At 42.1% G+C, this 17,008-nt stretch overlaps 1 long non-coding RNA gene across 1 annotated transcript; it reads left to right on the top strand.

Annotated features, from left to right (window-relative positions):
* Positions 1–9,432: 9,432 nt before the first annotated feature.
* Positions 9,433–16,385, top strand: LOC147601965 (uncharacterized). The gene is made up of 4 exons (XR_015258170.1): positions 9,433–9,570; positions 12,224–12,287; positions 15,902–16,065; positions 16,287–16,385. It is a non-coding gene; the product is annotated as an uncharacterized LOC147601965 (long non-coding RNA).
* The last annotated feature ends 623 nt before the right edge of the window (positions 16,386–17,008 follow it).

Genomic DNA, 17,008 nt, shown 5'->3' with positions numbered 1-17,008 from the left:
GATGCCAAAAAGAGAATTACCTCACCTAATTTTGGTTATTTTAAAGCTGGTGTTTAATCTAAGCTATTTGATCATTCTACAGTTAAGAAAGATAGGGTCTGTCCACTGGCTTAAGACAGGTTGGACAAACCACATTGTGAGGAAACGTCTCCAGTGGCTGTGGAGTGGTGAAGGCTGACCAGAGTCTTACATGTCTCTCTTGTCTGGAGACCCAGTTTATAGCTTGATAATGTTAGGCTAGATGTATCTCACCTCTGTTTTTTATTTTTGGCTCTGCCAGCAGCTTGGTACAGGATCATATGACTGTCCCAAATAACATCTGTTACCCAAGAGTACAGGAGAGGAAAGTGCCTTATTTCATCAAGGATCAAAGTGAGAGTAGTGCCTACTACATATAGCACAAAGATCCTGGTTAAGGAGAGCATCTTTCTTTGGGAAACATATTTAATTCAAGAGTTTACTTGAAGGCAAGCATGTACTTCACTGATTTCCAGTGTGGCAACATCAATGCGCGGGTGCTTTGAGATTCATCAATGTGGGAAGTTAGATAACTTTCATGTATTATTCTTACAGCATTATGTTCAAGTATATAAGCCCGACCTAAAGCTCTGCTTACTAGTAGGACATCACCTTGAGGAAGACCTTACCGTTCCAGGGCTTTGTCAGCTCCACAGTGTTGTTTTCTTTATTTCTTTATTTACTCTCAGCACCTTGTAATATCAGGTCTAGTCTTACATTTAAAATGTGCTCTGTTGACATTTTTTTCCCCCAGGTGTGTCTGAAAGAGTTTTTTGTCCTTTTGGTCATCATTTGTATGATTTTTTCTTCTTTCCTCGTTCTTCAACGTTAGCGACTGATGATCCTGGCATTGACTTTGTTCTAGGAGAGCAGCTGTGTGTTGACACATTCTGTCCTGAAGGTGGGGAAATTTACGGTGCACAGTTCCAAGTACACAGCCCATTACTATGTACTATAGAGAACTTCCCTCCTCTGCGCCGTGAAAACTTGTTATACCAGTTTAAAAATATGCCAGGCATGCGTCTCCTTCCTGTAATATTAGTCATTAATTAACATGTGATACTGACATTTCTGATTGCTACTTAGTAAAGCAAAACAGTGTTTTGTGTTACTAACTTCTATCGTACTCCGACCTCGACGTCACAACACACCCACTGTCAGTGTCAGTACAGTCCCATGTACGGGAGGCCCATTCTGCAGCCCCTCTGGAAACGCTGCCCAGATCAGAGCCACTAGAACAAGCCCACGTTTGCAAAACTCCTCTTGGCAATCTGACTCCTTTTCCTTGTGTTACGGGCCAAAATGCAAGTTTCTTCTCACAGAATGTGCTTGTTATATTTATTACGGCAAATAGCTGAGACCAGACACATTGAGCTAAGCAACTGTGGTGCAAAAGTATCTTATTCACCTGTTTTGAACTTTCTTCACAAATAGTTTTCATTTTGGGTCTTTTTTTTTTTTTTTTCTGCATGTGGCCTGGATTTGATAAGCAATTGGTAGAACTGAGAAGTCAGAAAGAAAATGTGGATGATGGAAAACTCTCTGTTTTTCTTCTGAATTTCAGTAGGCTTACAAAGCTCCACAGTTAAAAAGTTCAGAGCCCCCTTGTGTGAGGCAGTAAAAAAATCCCTGTTTTAGAAAGCTGGTAACTTACATTTTGGGCGTAAGGCAACAGATAGACAAAATCCAGAATAAATGTGCACTGGGATATGAGATAACCATGAGGAAACAGGGTTTATCTAAAGCTGTGTTTATGGTCATGATAGTTGGCTTACTGTTGTGATAAACATGGCATTATGATTTGTTATTTGTGTAAGAGTAGCCATTGGAAACCTCAAGACAAGACATGGCTTATTGTACAAAGTACTGTACAAATCCCGGGTAGCGTACAGCCACTGTTATTCTTGTTTACAGTCACTAATCCCACGCAAGATATGCTTCATGACTTATTTATACAACTTTTCCTCATGATTGACCATGTCCTTTTTTTTTGGCAAGGCGCTCGCATCTAGAGCCAATGAAGGGCTTTAGTGTCACAGCATGCCTTACTTTTCAGTGCCTAGCTGGCAGAATGAATTTCCAAACAGCAAGGTTTTTACGGTAATCAGAACTTTGGGACTTGTCTGTGACTCAGCAGCAGGCTGACATCTCAGCCCAGATGTCACTGCTGGCCTCTGTGGTGCCAGTTCAGTGGCTTTTGTGGTGCTGTCAGTCGGGTCTGTGTAGTGATCTGGATTAAAACAAACAAGACAAAGCCACAAGGTACAGATTGGATGAATGATCTGAGAGATGGGTAAGAAATTGGCTTACAGGTGGTGATTCGTGCTCTTTACTCAGGCTGGCAGCCGGTCACAAGTGGGACCTCCCAGGGATCAATACAGGGCCCCACACTGCTCAGCACTGGATGGTGGGATTGAAAGCACCCTCACCAATTTGATGATGACAAGCTTCTTGGTAGCAAGAACTGTGTGAAGTTTAACAAAGACAAGTGCAAGGTCCTGCACCTGGGACAACATAATCCAAGAGCCCAGTGCAGGCCAGGATCTGTGTGGCTGTGGGGCAGCCTTGCTGAGAGGGACCTGGAGGTCCTGGTGAACAACCAGCTGAATGTGAGTTACCAGTGCACCACTGCAGCGATGAAGGTAAATTGGATCCTGGGCTGCATCCGCAGGGATGTTACTAGCAGAGAGAGAGACATGATCATCCCACTCTACTCAATGCTTGTCGGGCTGCACCCAGAGTACTGTGTCCAGTTCTGGTCTCTGCAATTCAAGAACGACATGGAGAGACTGGAGAGGGTCCAAAGGAGGGTCACTAAGGTGATCAAAGGGCTGAAGAATCTACCCTGTGAGGAAAGACTGAAGAAGTTAAGTCTTTTCTCCCCGGAGAAGAGAAGGCTCAGGAGGACCTCATCACAGTATTCCAGCACTTAAAGAGCTGCTACAAAGAGGGTGGAGGCTCTGTCTTCACAAGGAGCCACATGGAGAAGACAAGGGGCAATGGGAAAGATTTCATCTTGATATAAGAAAGACATTTTTTACAGTGAGAACAATCACTCACTGGAACAGCCTCCCTAGGGAAATGGCAAAGTCCCCATTGCTGGAGGTTTTCAAGATATGATGGGACAGGGTGCTAGATCATCTCACCTGGGCTCCCTTTCCTGTGAAAGGCAGGACCAGATGATCTTTTGAGGTCCCTTCCAGCTTGGGCTGTTCTATGAACATTTTTTGAATGAGCTTGTATCTTCTTTTTACTCAGATATTTTTGCATTTGGTTTAGAGTGTCATGGGACAAAAACAGACTTGAGGTTGAGGGAGACAGATAGCAACCTCTGAAACCAGATCCTCTGCCATAGGGACAGGAACATCTCTGAGCTGCAGAGAGCAACTTCCATTCCTCCCCTGGGTGATTAGGGGACGCGTGTGGAAACTGAGAGATGAATTTGACCAGTTTGATGGTTCAGTGACAACTGAGTCTCCCAGACTGATGCTTCCTAGGCAAGCGCTTGAGATACCACCACTTGCTGTAAAAAATGGCCAAGATGGGATCTGTGGAGAGCAGAGACAGTCAGCATTTACCAGGCACTCTCAAGGAACGCCTTTAGCATTTAGTCCTATTTGCAATTAAGCTAGAAGAATATCTAATTTCCAGGTTATGTTCTGAATTAATTGGGAAATGGCCCTGAAGCTGCTGTGGTCAGTGCTGTTCTGTACGTGTACAGAAGCAGAGCTGGAGGCATCGAGAGCTGTGGTTATTAACGTCTCTCCAGCCAGCCTTCACAGTCTTCTGGATACCCAAATTCACCCCTGCTCCTTCTCTCTTCAATACCTTATCCATTTCCTGGATATTCAGTGCCTTATCCCTCTCCCCTATTGCTGAGGCCGTCTCACTGTCCACAGGTCATTTCTTCTGTCTCCTCCACCATCACTCCCACCCCACCAATGCTTCTTGACCTGTTCTCTTTCTCCAGAGCTCTCCGTATTGCCTTTGTGACTTCCTACTGCCTTGTCTCTCCACCAAACCATGTCCCTCTTCCTTGCTGGTGGCTCCAGAGCCTATCTGATAGGCGTGCTAGCAAGTTGTCTAGTAAGCTGGGCCTAATTTCTCTCCTCTCCTTACTTCTGATGTTAGTGCACCTCACTGCAGAGAGAAGATTTGCAGGTATGAAGAGAACTCTGCAGAGGAAGAAGTTGTTACCTAGTGAGTTGTGCTGTCTTCAGGATTTTCTGCAGTTCAGCTGGGGTGAGAGCTGAACTAGGGTGTACTTTTGGCATTCAGTACCTCAGTTTCACTTAAATTCTAGTTCTGTCTCCTAAATCCTTTATTGTCTCTAATCCTTCATCTTTTCCTTCAGCAGATCCTACTCTCAGAGCAAATACTTCCCGTTTCCCATGTTTTGTCTGCTGAGAGGGGGATGGGATGGCCTTCTACTGGTTTTGCGGTATCTGGGTGAAAGTGGCCCAATTTTAGCAGGCTCCTGTAGCTTTAATGCGATACAAAAGTATATCTAATAGCTGTTCCTTGGCTTCTGCTGTTTAAAACAAATGTTTTTCTGACATTTAATGATAGTTTGTGAGTACAGACAGCTAGTTATTTTCCAGTGCCAGCGAGCTTGAAATGAATGCAACTCATTTTCCTATGGGGAATGGAGACATACATTACTGAATTGGATTAAATATTAAACATATTATTTCCAAATGGGAGGAGTGCAAGTAGAATCAAAGAAATATAGAAAATTATTTATTCAAAGGAAGCTTAAAATACATATACTGGGAAATAGACTTGTCTTTTTAAATTGTTGTGGGTTTTTATGTTTTTTTTCCTCTTCTTTTTTTTTCTTTCTTTTTTTTTCCCTAAATTTCTGGTTTCATTCCTGTTAGAACTGAAAGTTAATTTTTCTAATGGTCTTCCATTGGCCCGTGGTTTGAGTCTGGATGATCTTAATTCCAGATCCCAAGGACAGGGTGTCCTGTCATACAATGAGCTGTATTTTGCACTTCAGCTGTATTTTCTGTTTCAGCAGAACGGAATGGTTTATGGAGAAGGAGAGCAGCATGGAGGGATTTCTTATATGTCATGTTTGAGGGAAGGACTTGCTGTTTTCATCCAGGATGCTCTGTAATTATTCTGGAAAGGGATTCTGGTAGGCTCTCTCCGGGGTCAGCTTCAAGTCAGTGGAACAAATCCTGGTAATTTTGTTAGGAGCTGAATCAGGCTTTTACTAGATCAAGAAGGGGGTTTAAACCTTTGTAGCAGAATGTGGATGGACTTCAGACACTTCAATTTCATCTGCAATCCAAACATTCTCTCCTTATCAGCCATCTAAACCTGCATCTGCCTTATCTTTGTAGGTGCCTCTCAGTTTGACCTGAAAGTTCACTAGCTGCTCATGCTGTGTGAGGTGAACAGAAAATTTCAGCCCAAACTTAACCTTCTTCAGCATCGTGGCTTACACATTTTCCATCTCCGGTGTCACTCAGGCTCAAAGTGTCCACAGTGTGTTTGGGGAGATTCAGTGATATTTACTTATAACTGGGTTTCTATGTACTGTACCTTCATAGAAATGGGGGGTAATCTTCGGGGTTCAGAGAGTGAAAGCAGAGATAAAAGCTTCTAATCAAGAAGATGAGGAAAGAGGGATGGAAATCCTCACCTCCAGACCTTCAGGGACAAAAAAAAAAAAGTATTTTACATTGCCATCGATGGATAAAAAACATTCCCCATCGTGGCAATCCTCTAATCCCCCAGGACAAGGCTATTAGAGGATAATCCCAGCATAAATTGCAACCCTGTGCTTGAGCATTGCTTCTCCTAATGCTGGAGGATACAATTACAGAACAAGGCCTGGAAACCACAGCCTTTGTTCTGCCTTATTGCTTAATTGTTTAATGAAGTATTCACTTAATCTAAGTGAGTGCTTTGTAATTTTGTACTTGCATGCAGCTGGCAGTGGCAACGAGCAAAGAACTGGCTTTTTTACAGAATAATTTGTTCTCTTGGTAAAAGAAGGTACCATTAAAGATATCAGGCTTGGATAGTAAATAATTCAAGAGATCTCCCCATAAAAGGGAAATCTCACCCTTAGAACTGAGGAATGAAAGCACATTTGTTACTGCTGCTTTTTTTTTTTTTTTTTTCCCCTTTTCCTCTTGATGCTGTGCAAAGACAGATGGAAGAGGCAGTGTGACAATTAGTACCAGATCTTGCACTAACAGCTCAGTTTCTAAGGTCAGGACACTGCTATCGTGTGCACCTCTAAAACTGGAATTGGAGGGGCATTCCCGACTTAAAAAAAAAAGGTATGTCATAAAAAAGGCTTATAGCAAGATGATAGCAATAGTTAGGCCCTTAAATAAGTGCAAAGTCACTATATGTAACTGCAAAAGAACATTTTAAAAGTTTATTTTAAAATCTTCAGTGGGTTTCAAGAGGAAAACAGTGTCCCTGTTCTACTCTTGGAAATATTCCTATGCTCAGGATGAGGTGTCAGCCTCCAGCTCCCAAGGAGTTCCCTGGTGAAGCTCAAGGGCTCAGAGACATCAGTACCTTACCAGCTACTGCTAGGCAGCTCTGCACCTCCCAGCATTTCGGGTGTTGTGATCTTTTGAAGCATTTATTTATCTTTATAACTAGAGAAGGAACTTAGACAATTAGCTCTGGGCTTGGATATCATTTTTGGCTGGGGACCTGAGCTCCAGACACTGGATATCAGGAGATTTGCAATAGACTAGTGAGAGAATATGACCCTGGGAACAGGAGAAAATTGTTTGAATGCTGGAGGCTTTTTTGAGTTCCAGCCATGCAGGGTGTCTTGCAAATGCTAAATACCAAAGTAACATTGCCAGGCTTTAATATCGAGCTTTTCTTTAATAGCTATAAAAGTGTTTTATGAATAAGGTCAGTACAAGCTGAACAGATGAGCCCACCTGTGCACTAATCCCTTCCTCTCTTGCCAGCCCTGCCCCTCAGAAGGTAATGCCTGTGGATATTTTGCTGGTTCTCACCAAAAGGAAGCGTGCTGCGTCCCGGAGACCACATTGCGAGAGGCAGACAGCAATGGAGAGGTGGTTTACAGTTCCTTCCCTTGTTGCTTTCCATGCAGACTCTGCTGCAGGTGCCGTTCTTGTGAAGTCCGTGGAGTGTAGATGATGGGAAGGAAACCATCACGCAGTTGTGTTTGGAGCATAAACAAACAGTATGGTATAGGGCAGCTGTATGTGTATGGTAGATACAAATATGTATAGTTATTGTGTTGTTCTTGGCCCAAAAGAAGTAAGAAACAGATGACTTGTAACTGCTATGTTCCATTTAAAAGGAAAGTACAGTGCAAACCTTTTGTTTGTCGGGATGCTTTGTAACTTGTTTTCATGAAACTACCATTTTCGACATCATTTAACAAGTCATTATAGGCCTTTTGCTAAATTACAGTAATTAACCTTGCCTAGGGTAACGGAGGGCAGAATTTCAGTTCAGGCAGTGAAGAGTCTGTCCTCTAGGGCTGTGTTCCGGATCACAAGGGTGTCAGAGCCAACATCAACTCAAGGACCAACAGGAGCAAAACTGGCTCGCAGCCACCGTTTGTACCTTTACAGCGCTGACAGGTTCCTGCCCGTGCCAGCGCACAGAGACTTCTCAGGCTGCTTTTATCTCTGCTCACTCCAAGCTGCCTCTGTGCTCTGCTCTTGCAGTTGGAAGAGCTAAAGCATGGGAAGACCCTGGTTCCTCCGCCTTTAAGGACAGACCTGCCAGCTGTTCCCTAGGGAGTTTCCTGCAGGATTGACACAGAGGCAAGGATCTGACTCATGGCTGCTGGAGACACCTCCTGAAGAGCTGTCAGGAGTAGCCACAGGGCAGCCGTGAATCAGGCCTGAGCAGTCTCATTAGCACCTGGCTCCTTAATGGCATCCCGTATACATTTATGTTACCGGCTATTTTTGTCTCCTCTGTGCAACCACCGCCTTAACAGGAACTCTCTGTCCACGTAAAAGAACTGTTGTGGTTTTTTTTTTTCTCATCTATGAAGAAATGCTTGCATAAACTTTTGTTTAAACTTTTTAAGATGCAAGTTTTTAATTAAGAAGAAACAACTCTGCTTAAAACAGATGTTCAGTACCTTTTTTTTTAAAAAAAAAACCCAACATTTTAGCTTCTTTGAAGAAAAGATTTCAAAAAAGGTTGCAAAAATACTTCTTTAGCACATTTTTGGCTTAAAATACTGTCTTGCCAGCTCTGTTATTATAGCTGCTTATCAACTGGAGGTAACATTGGCTTTTTGTTTCAAAGTTTCAGTTGCTTGCTTTTTGCGTTATTACTGGTGATGGCTCAATTTCTGTGGTTACAGGAGGCTATTGTCTGAAATGGCTTCTGCTTGAACCAGCTTAAGGCTCCACGCTGGGTCAGAGAAGGATCAAAAGTGGCAGAGAGGAAAATGAAACAGAGGGCAGAGATCACCTCTGTCTCAGCTGTGTAGGAGCACAATTGTACAACAGGACCGAAGGTTGTCTGGTGGAAAAGGCATTGCATCATGACTGACAGGGATGACTCTGCTCTGAGTGGAGCCTTGGGAGTAAAAACTGATGAAGCAGTTAAATCCCATCTTCCACTCAGTCTGCTGGTGAGAGTTGTCCAGAAGCTGGCATAACCTGCGCCATTACCATGGGCTCCTGCAGGTTTAGCCTAGGCTGGACTCCGCTTGTCACCTTGCACGCTTATCGCTGTGCTTGTTGACCTACCTGGGTTCACTGCATTCCAGAGCTGGTCATTAAATGTTGTTTATTTGAATTCCTCTGCACCTTCAGCACAGCTGAAGCACAGCGATATATTGGCTCTTTCGATGTTTGAAGTTCTAGGCTTCCCTCACTGTGGTGGCTTTGAACAATGTAATTGCTCTCCGGTATGGGAGTTTGGGGAGAATCGGTTAATTTAGGCTGATAACCAGTGTTCCCTGAATTCCAGATATTATTAATGGTGTCATTATGAGTGGCCATACTTTCTTACTTTTCATGAAGTCAGGCTAAAGCTGAAGCTTAGATAAAGAGACACCTGGCATTTGTATTCTTGAGTATTTACAACAGTCTAGTGATTACCATTGCAGACTCTTGCAAAGTGTTCACTTGCCCTGAGGGATGGAATGACTTGCAGGATATCTGCATCACAATTGGAATATTGTTCCTGCTGGGAGACGACTTGAGAGAATATTTTTATTTTTCAACGTTTCCTGCTGTGCCTTGGCATTTGCAGTCCATCTGGACTGACACCTTCAGCAGTTAATTCTTCTCTACCCAGCAGACTCTGGGCCAGCAGTGTCACAAGGGCATCACCAAGCTGTGAGCAGTACAGTTGGATTAGTTTTTATCACTCACTGCTTTTAGTGTATCACAGAGAACTTTATAACGTCCTTTACAGGTGGGGAAACTACGTCATGGAGAGAAGAGATGGTGCCACTTAGTTCCAGGAGAGTCGCCAGGAAGAGGTGACATGGAGATCCTGGCTGGCTGGACTCTGGCTGGGAGACTCATCCTCTGGACTGGAACCTGTTCCTGAAAATCTGAGGCATGAATGCATGACTGTCACACTCCACTCACCTTTTCTGCCTGGCTTGCTGATCCAATCTCCTGGAAGATCTTTGTGAATCACTTCTTCCCTCCAGAACCTCTTACCAATCTACATAAACAAAGCCACAACAGCCAGGCTTTCCCAGACTGCTCTGCTGAATGGTCCAGGTCCCCAAACCCATTTATATTTCTCACAGGTGTATTTATTAAAGCAGAACAGGGTCTCCTCTTGCTTCCAAAGATCTTCCTAGAATTTGACACTGTCAGCCCGTCTTGACTATTGGATTGCAGCTTGTCCTCCAGCGTAAATCAGCGAGGGTGCAAAGACCGGGGCTGCAGGGAAAGCAGGAGAGAAGAGAGTTTAGACCCATGACTTGCGTGACTTCCAGGAGCACTTTCTCACACATGTTGTTCAGAGAGCTGCCTGATTAAACCAGGGGCTCATTCCCAGTGAGCAGTCAAGTAGAAAAACACCACTGACAGAACTGGCCTAACATATTAACCAGGAATTGCTTCAGGATGTGAGCTCTTACTGCCCTCTGCTGACAGTTTGCCATACAGTGCCATCATTAAAAAAAAAATTTTCTGCTGTACCGCAAACAAGGATTCCTGAGGATCTGCAGTAAACTGAAGGAACCTCCCTCAGACAAAGATTTTTGAGGTTTTTTGTTTGATTTTTTTTATGCCTTTCTCACTGTTGTAACTTAGATGCAACATATCAATCTTCCCTCATCAAAGATGAGTCCATTCTAAGCTGTTCTGCAAGGCACTGAGTGTACACATCGCGAGAACCAGTTTTTTTTCCCGGAGAGCTTGTATTCTACAGAGACAAGACAGATAAAGGATAGCAAAAAAAAAAAAAAGATCAGCCCCATTTTACATATAGATTGCTGAGATACTGAAAGATCTAGCTGAGCCAACAAAAAGGCAGCTCTGTTACCCTGCCTGGAAGCTGTGGTCAGATGAATTCAACGCAGAAAGAAGCCACAACTTCTGACTGCAAGGAGAATGGATCACACTGTTGGCATCTTCTTTTTTTTTATTTTTTTTTTGGTCACAAAGTTAGATAGTTCCTTAGCTTAACCAAAATTGCAATTCAGTCAAATGCAGTATTGGGCTAAGCAGGCCAAGAAGCAATGACCTGTGATAAATAAGAGGTTGGACTAGACAGTCGCGTTTCTTTTCTGCCTCTATCAGCTTGCCCAAGGTCACACTGGAGTTTGTTTTTTTTTTTCTTCTGTCCAGGGATATAAAATCTTTTTTCCTCTTGTTTACATTTCAGAATTATTTAACAAATGGCTTATAGGAATGTATTTAAATATTATAGTGAGGAATAGGAGAGAAAGTTCTAGGACATTTTAATACTTTTTTTTTTTTTTTTAAGCCTATGAACTGAGCTCTTTTCCAGAACTTCAGTTTGGTAGTTATGAGTGCTGAATAAAATGATGTTGCATTTCAACCATCCAGTGCCTCACAGAGGTTTCAGGCAGTCCGTGGAAGTATTTCTGGAGTGTCTGCTCTGAATAAATGCTCACGTGGAAAAAGACTAAAAGCTTACAGGAATACCCACAGACAGCACACAGAAAAGACTGTTCCCTTTGACAACTTCCATTTTACTGAGTGTAAACTTCCATTTTGTGCTGAGTACCTGGTAAGCATTAATGTTTTTTCACAGGCTATGTACAAGGATAAAAGTCTACTCTTGCTGCCAGACAAATGCTGTTCACCAACTCAAGCAGCAGAGGCTTCTGATTCCAGTGATTAAGATCAGTTTTGAAGCCCAGTTATGGGGAGGAGACATCAAAATTTAAATTCCCGAACTGTAGTGGTGTCACTGCATGAAGCAGGTTATAGCAAGAATAACAGCAACAATAATAATAATAATATTGGTAATTAATAATAACCACAGGGTAATGAATAAGGGGCTGGTCCCAGTGAAAAAAAGGTAAACTAGGTCAGTTTTCCAGTCCTCTGCGTGGGTGCTCTGGAGGGCACCTCAGTATTTCTCCTGCAGGGCCTTTTTTCAGACAGCCAAATTCTCTGATTACCCTGCTCTTTCATCTGTTACGTCTCTTTCATTTCTTACAGGTTTTGCTTTAAAACCTGATGCTTTCCCCCACTCCAGTATTTATGGCAATGTTACCAGGTGTTAAACTGTGATGTGTGGTATTTTGTAAAGCTTTCCAGATATTTGTGGAAATTTTGCAGAATCTCAGCTTTCATTTAAGAAAAAAAAAAACAAACAACCCTCAAGGAGGGAGAGAAAAAAACAGAATAATAGTTCTGACTTCAGACTAAGGACTCAAAAGCAAAAAAGCAAGAAAAAGCACACTAATTAAAAAATATTTTTATCCTAATCTAGTCAGGTCTTGATAGAGAAGGGAGACTAACTCAGGAGTATTTGCCATGTCTATATTTATACTGTGTCCTAACACGCAGAGTAGATATTTTTGTTGTAGGATTAACTCCCTTAAACAACAGATGATAAAGTTTTAATGGCATAAAGGGTATATTTCATTAAACAAGTACAAGAAAGAAAATATTCATATCTGGACTGAAGACCACATTAGGAGAATGACTTCCTGTGCTCATTTGCTTTCTCCTTTCCCCCATGTTCTATATATCACTAATCCTTTATTGTTTCTTTCCAGAAGCATCACTCGGTGTCTACACTGAGAATGATTTTGGGCCAGGAAGTGCAGAAGACTGGGGCAGGTATATATCACATTATCCTTGATGCTGACAGTGCAGAGTTGACAGGGAAAACATCGCTATCTTTCCAAAAATGATTTCATCCGCTGTAATTGTTTATAGGAGGATAGGTCTAGAACAAAACCTGAGTGCCACTTTGGAAGACCTAATGCCTTCTCTGTCATCAGGACCTGAGGCAGCCTGAATGTCAACATTCTCTTATTGCAATTAATTTGTCCTTAAAAACTCCTTCAGAAAGCAGAGTATGGTTGGGGCTTCCGCTCTCTCTTAAACATCACGCATTACATCAGACCTCACTGACATATGGCTCTAATGAGACAAATTCATATATAAGATGTTGCCATCCATGTTGCCCCCGTACTCCGCTCTGGTGAGACCCCACCTGCAGTATTGCGTCCAGTTCTGGAGCCCCCAACATCAGAAGGACATGGACCAGATGGAGAGGGTCCAGAGGAAGCCACAAAGATGCTCAGAGGGCTGGAGCACCTTTCCTGTGAGGACAGGCTGAGAGAGTTGGGGCTCTTCAGCCTGGAGAAAAGGAGGCTCCGGGGAGACCTTACAGCGGTCTTCCAGTACCTCAAGGGGGCCTACAGGAAAGACGGGGAGAAACTCAGCAGGGCCCATTGTGACAGGACTAGGGATAATGGTTTCAAAATAGAGTGAGACAGATTTAGATTCGATATTAGGAAAAAATTTTTTACACTGAGGGTGGTGGATCATTGGAACAGGTTGCCCAGAGAGGTGGTGGATGCCCCATCCCTGGAAACATTCAAGGCCAGGTTGGATGGGCCTCTGAGCAACGTGATCTGGTTGGAGATGTCCCTGCTCCTTGCAGGTGGGTTGGACTGGATGACCTTTGAAGGTGCCTTCCAACCCAAACCGTTCTGTGATTCTATGATCCATACCTATTCTGCCTTTCCAGGAGGTGACTTTCCTTCAGCAGAACCAGTGGCTGAGATCAATACCTTTGTTCGCATTAAGTCCAACAGGTTAACTTGCACTGCTATGAACGTTAGTTTAGAGTTGGTTGTGTTCTCATCTAGGGTACAGGAATATTTCTTATTTTCAGTTAACTCCACAGCATTACAAGTTTTGGTTTTAGCAGGCTGAAAACACTCTTCCACTTAAGGAGGGAAAGTTAAAGTCTCTTGTATTAAGTAGCTATGAAAAACAGTCATGAATCAAATCCATGAATCTAGCTTAAATTTTAGTAGTACAAATTAAATTTGTTATTTGATTATCTGGTTTTATTTTTATTTTTTTTTCTCTATAACAAACATAATAAATAAAATATACAATAACCCTGTGATGCTCCCATTATCACAACTCCAGGTTAGAAATATTTAGAATAACTATTAATGTTTTAAAAGTCGTTTTATGAAAACCACTACAGTTGGCCACATCAAAGATTAATGAATGATTTCCCCCTTTGCAAATGCACAATGGTATTAGGGGTACAGTTCTACCTTTTTCTAAAAGTGATGAGTTTGACAAAAGTAATTCCTAATATTGACAACAAGCAGCCAGGAAATGATACATCATACAATGGAGAGTGAGAAAGGTGTAGCTCTGATGGTTTTTTACCTCCTTTGAAAGTGTACAACAGGATGGGGATGCATTACTCAGTGGCTAAATTCAGAATTCCTATGATCGAGATGCAATGCCAGTGAAATGAAGACAAATGAATCCTACTCATTGCAGTGTGAGATTTGGCCTATAGCTTTAGGTCTTCATGGCAATTTAACCATTTGTCTGTTCTCTGTATTGCTATGGGGAGGCAGCCAGCATTTCCACAAGATTATTTAAATGTAGAATTATTAGAAAATTTTGCAGCTACAGAGATAGATGGGTTTTACATAAAATCTCCGCTTTTTCTAGCTACCCAATGTGATTTTGAGCAAGATAATGGTCAGAAAGAACATTGCCAGGCTCCTAATGAGAAACTGTTGACAGTAAAATTACCCCAACATTCATCAAAAACCCAATAAATGTCAAGCATGGGGCCTTTGATGCAGTAGCTTGTAATTCCTGTTCAGAAGCCTTTGCAGTCTCTTCAGGGCATGCAATCATCCTGCATTTCTGTTGATTTTACTGAAAACTTTGTTGCTGAAGAAGCACAAGGAGCAGGTGTCGGCATTCTGAGTGCGACTGTTACAGTGCCACTGGCTCACCGTGAGACCTCAGGCAGAGCACGTTTCACCTCACTTTCCCCATCTGCGGTACAGGAATGACAATACAGGAATTGCCCAGAGGCAATTCTGTGAAGGACGCAGTGTTGCCATCCAAATGTTCAGAAATCATGAGCTAGATGGTAAAAACTACGATGCTGACTTTTGGCAATGAGTTAGTCAGGTATTTTTAATGTTAACTACATCCAGCTTTCTGTGCCATTGTAGTACATGTTGTCAAACTCTCTCCTCCACAGCTATGGGTCAAACCAACACAAAACTAATTCTTATCCAGTCCACTCAGTTCTGGGTTGGATGGCCTTAAGGAAATCATGTGAAGTTTATATAAAAGCTTATGTATAAAAAGCTGATATAAAAGTCCTGTTCTGTTCTTCGGCTCTGTGGACCATGGAAGGTATAAATACCTTGCCCACCACCCAAGTCCTCTGTTTAATTCTGTCTTCAGCGTACATCCCCGAAATTATGTGGTGAGGCAGTCTGTTGCTTGGTCCATGAGCTACGAACAACCTTGTGCCAAGCGTTACTCCAGCTGCTGCTGCACTCTGGCTTCTTTGTTTGCCTTGTTCACGAGGGGAGCCTGAAGTTACATCACAAGTGATGACACGGTCATATCCTCCAGATTTTGCCTCTGTATCTTTTCTAAAATTTCCAGGTAAAGGCTCAAAGCCATTCTTCTAAGGCCTCCATGGACTCTGAGGTCAGTGACTGGAGAGTTCATCACATTCATCCTGGCAATTCCTTGCTTGCATTTTCTTGACCAGTTTCCAGCCATTCCTGTGTATATGAACAGAAAATCTGTCCCTGTCTGTTATTTGCAGTGATAAGCTGCATCCTAGAAGCTGTACACAGATGGAATCATACTTAGTTTACAGACAAGGCTAAGTGTATGCCACATGCTATTAGGGTCACTTGAAACTAGGCTAATTACCTGGCAGACATCGCTGCAGAGCAGGTTCTTTAATAAAAATGAATGGGATGACAAAGGATAGAGTCCCTGCTATTTTGGGACAAACTCCCTCCTCAGGCAGCAGATAGCCACAGCGGTAAGGCTCCCAATCTGTCATTTGGTGTGCTGTTTCTTGGCTGTAGAGCTTAATTAACAATTTTGGAACTGGTCTGTTCCCAGGAATAGCCTGTAAATCCGTTAAATTAAACAATAAAGGCAGATGAGGGCAAAAATAAACATCTCACACAACTCAAAAATGAAAAATGATGTTGCTTTGTCAATCCACAGGGAATGTTCTAAAACCTCCTGAAGCTTTTCTGCCTAGTTGTTCAAGCAAGAGGGAAATGTTCCTGTGGATGCCACCATTTTTGGAACTGATGATTACTAATGATGCAATTACTTTATTGCATAATATAGTACAAACAAATACTGTGAAAACTGAGTTAAAACATACTTAAAAATAATTTTTTTTTCTCTCCAAGATCCGAAAGTACACCACAACCATTTGTCACACCTGTGAATTACACTGAAAAAGACCACGAGCCTAGCAAAGCAGTCTTCTTCAGGATCTGAACTCAGTCGTCCAGAGTGCTGTGCTTCCTCAGCTTCTGCGGATTTGAATGGTGAAGGAGCTCAGGGCATTGTGGTATGTGGTATTTTACAGGGAAAGACAACGATAAGGTAACACTCCTACCCTCTGCCTATCTTATAAACCACCAGTACACCATTTTTGATAGTTAACTTCCCCTCCCATCACCATTTTGTCTTGCTAAAGTATGCCCATTCCTAACTTTACGTGGCACTTCCACTAATGTCAGTGTGCTCACAGTGAACATCACTAAGGATACCTATGTCTTTGTCTTACAGGGCCACTCAAATTCCATGAATCCATGTGCAGGAATAAGATGACCAGAATTTTATTCCATTGCAGTGCAACTCTTTCAAATGATGTAATTATTCTTTTAAAATGTGGGCTTTTTTTTCTTCAAAAATTATAACCAGGAGTTAATAATAATGCCAAACCACATCTTGTCTAGATGGCAATCAGTTACTGAAGGAAAGTTTCTAAATAACTGAAAGAATGTGCTCATCCAAACTATCACTCATGTTTTAAGATGGACAATGAAACCATTTTATTACTGCAGTTTGTTGGAAAGAGCACTATTCTGCAAAAATCAGATAATGTACTTATTTCTAAAAGCCTGGAACAAAAGATCTAGTAGAGATTTGCTGAGTAGTTGCAAGATAGCCATTAAATATAAATATTTTTAAAAACAATTTACTCTTTCCTAATGCTTTTAGAGCAGCATGTGGGAACAGTCTAAGTGCAGCATCTTACTGCATTAAAGAGGACATGATGAAGGTTATCGGGCTCCAGATTTAACCCTTCTATCTCTTAACTGCTCATAACAGTTCCTCACCTATATAAACTATGTGAGTTTACATAAAACTTACCCATCTTTCCTAGAGACAACAATACAAGTTTATAGTTCTAAAACAACTATTCCCAATGATCTACATTTTTCACATTCCTATAGCAACAAACTATTTTTTTATAGTGAATTCAAGTTTAAGTTTCCATTCCTCAA

Source organism: Chlamydotis macqueenii, chromosome 1, assembly GCF_036417535.1.
Source record: "Chlamydotis macqueenii isolate bChlMac1 chromosome 1, bChlMac1.mat, whole genome shotgun sequence".
In the NCBI taxonomy this organism is placed as follows: Eukaryota; Metazoa; Chordata; class Aves; order Otidiformes; family Otididae; genus Chlamydotis; species Chlamydotis macqueenii.
This window is presented reverse-complemented; position numbering and strand designations above follow the sequence as displayed.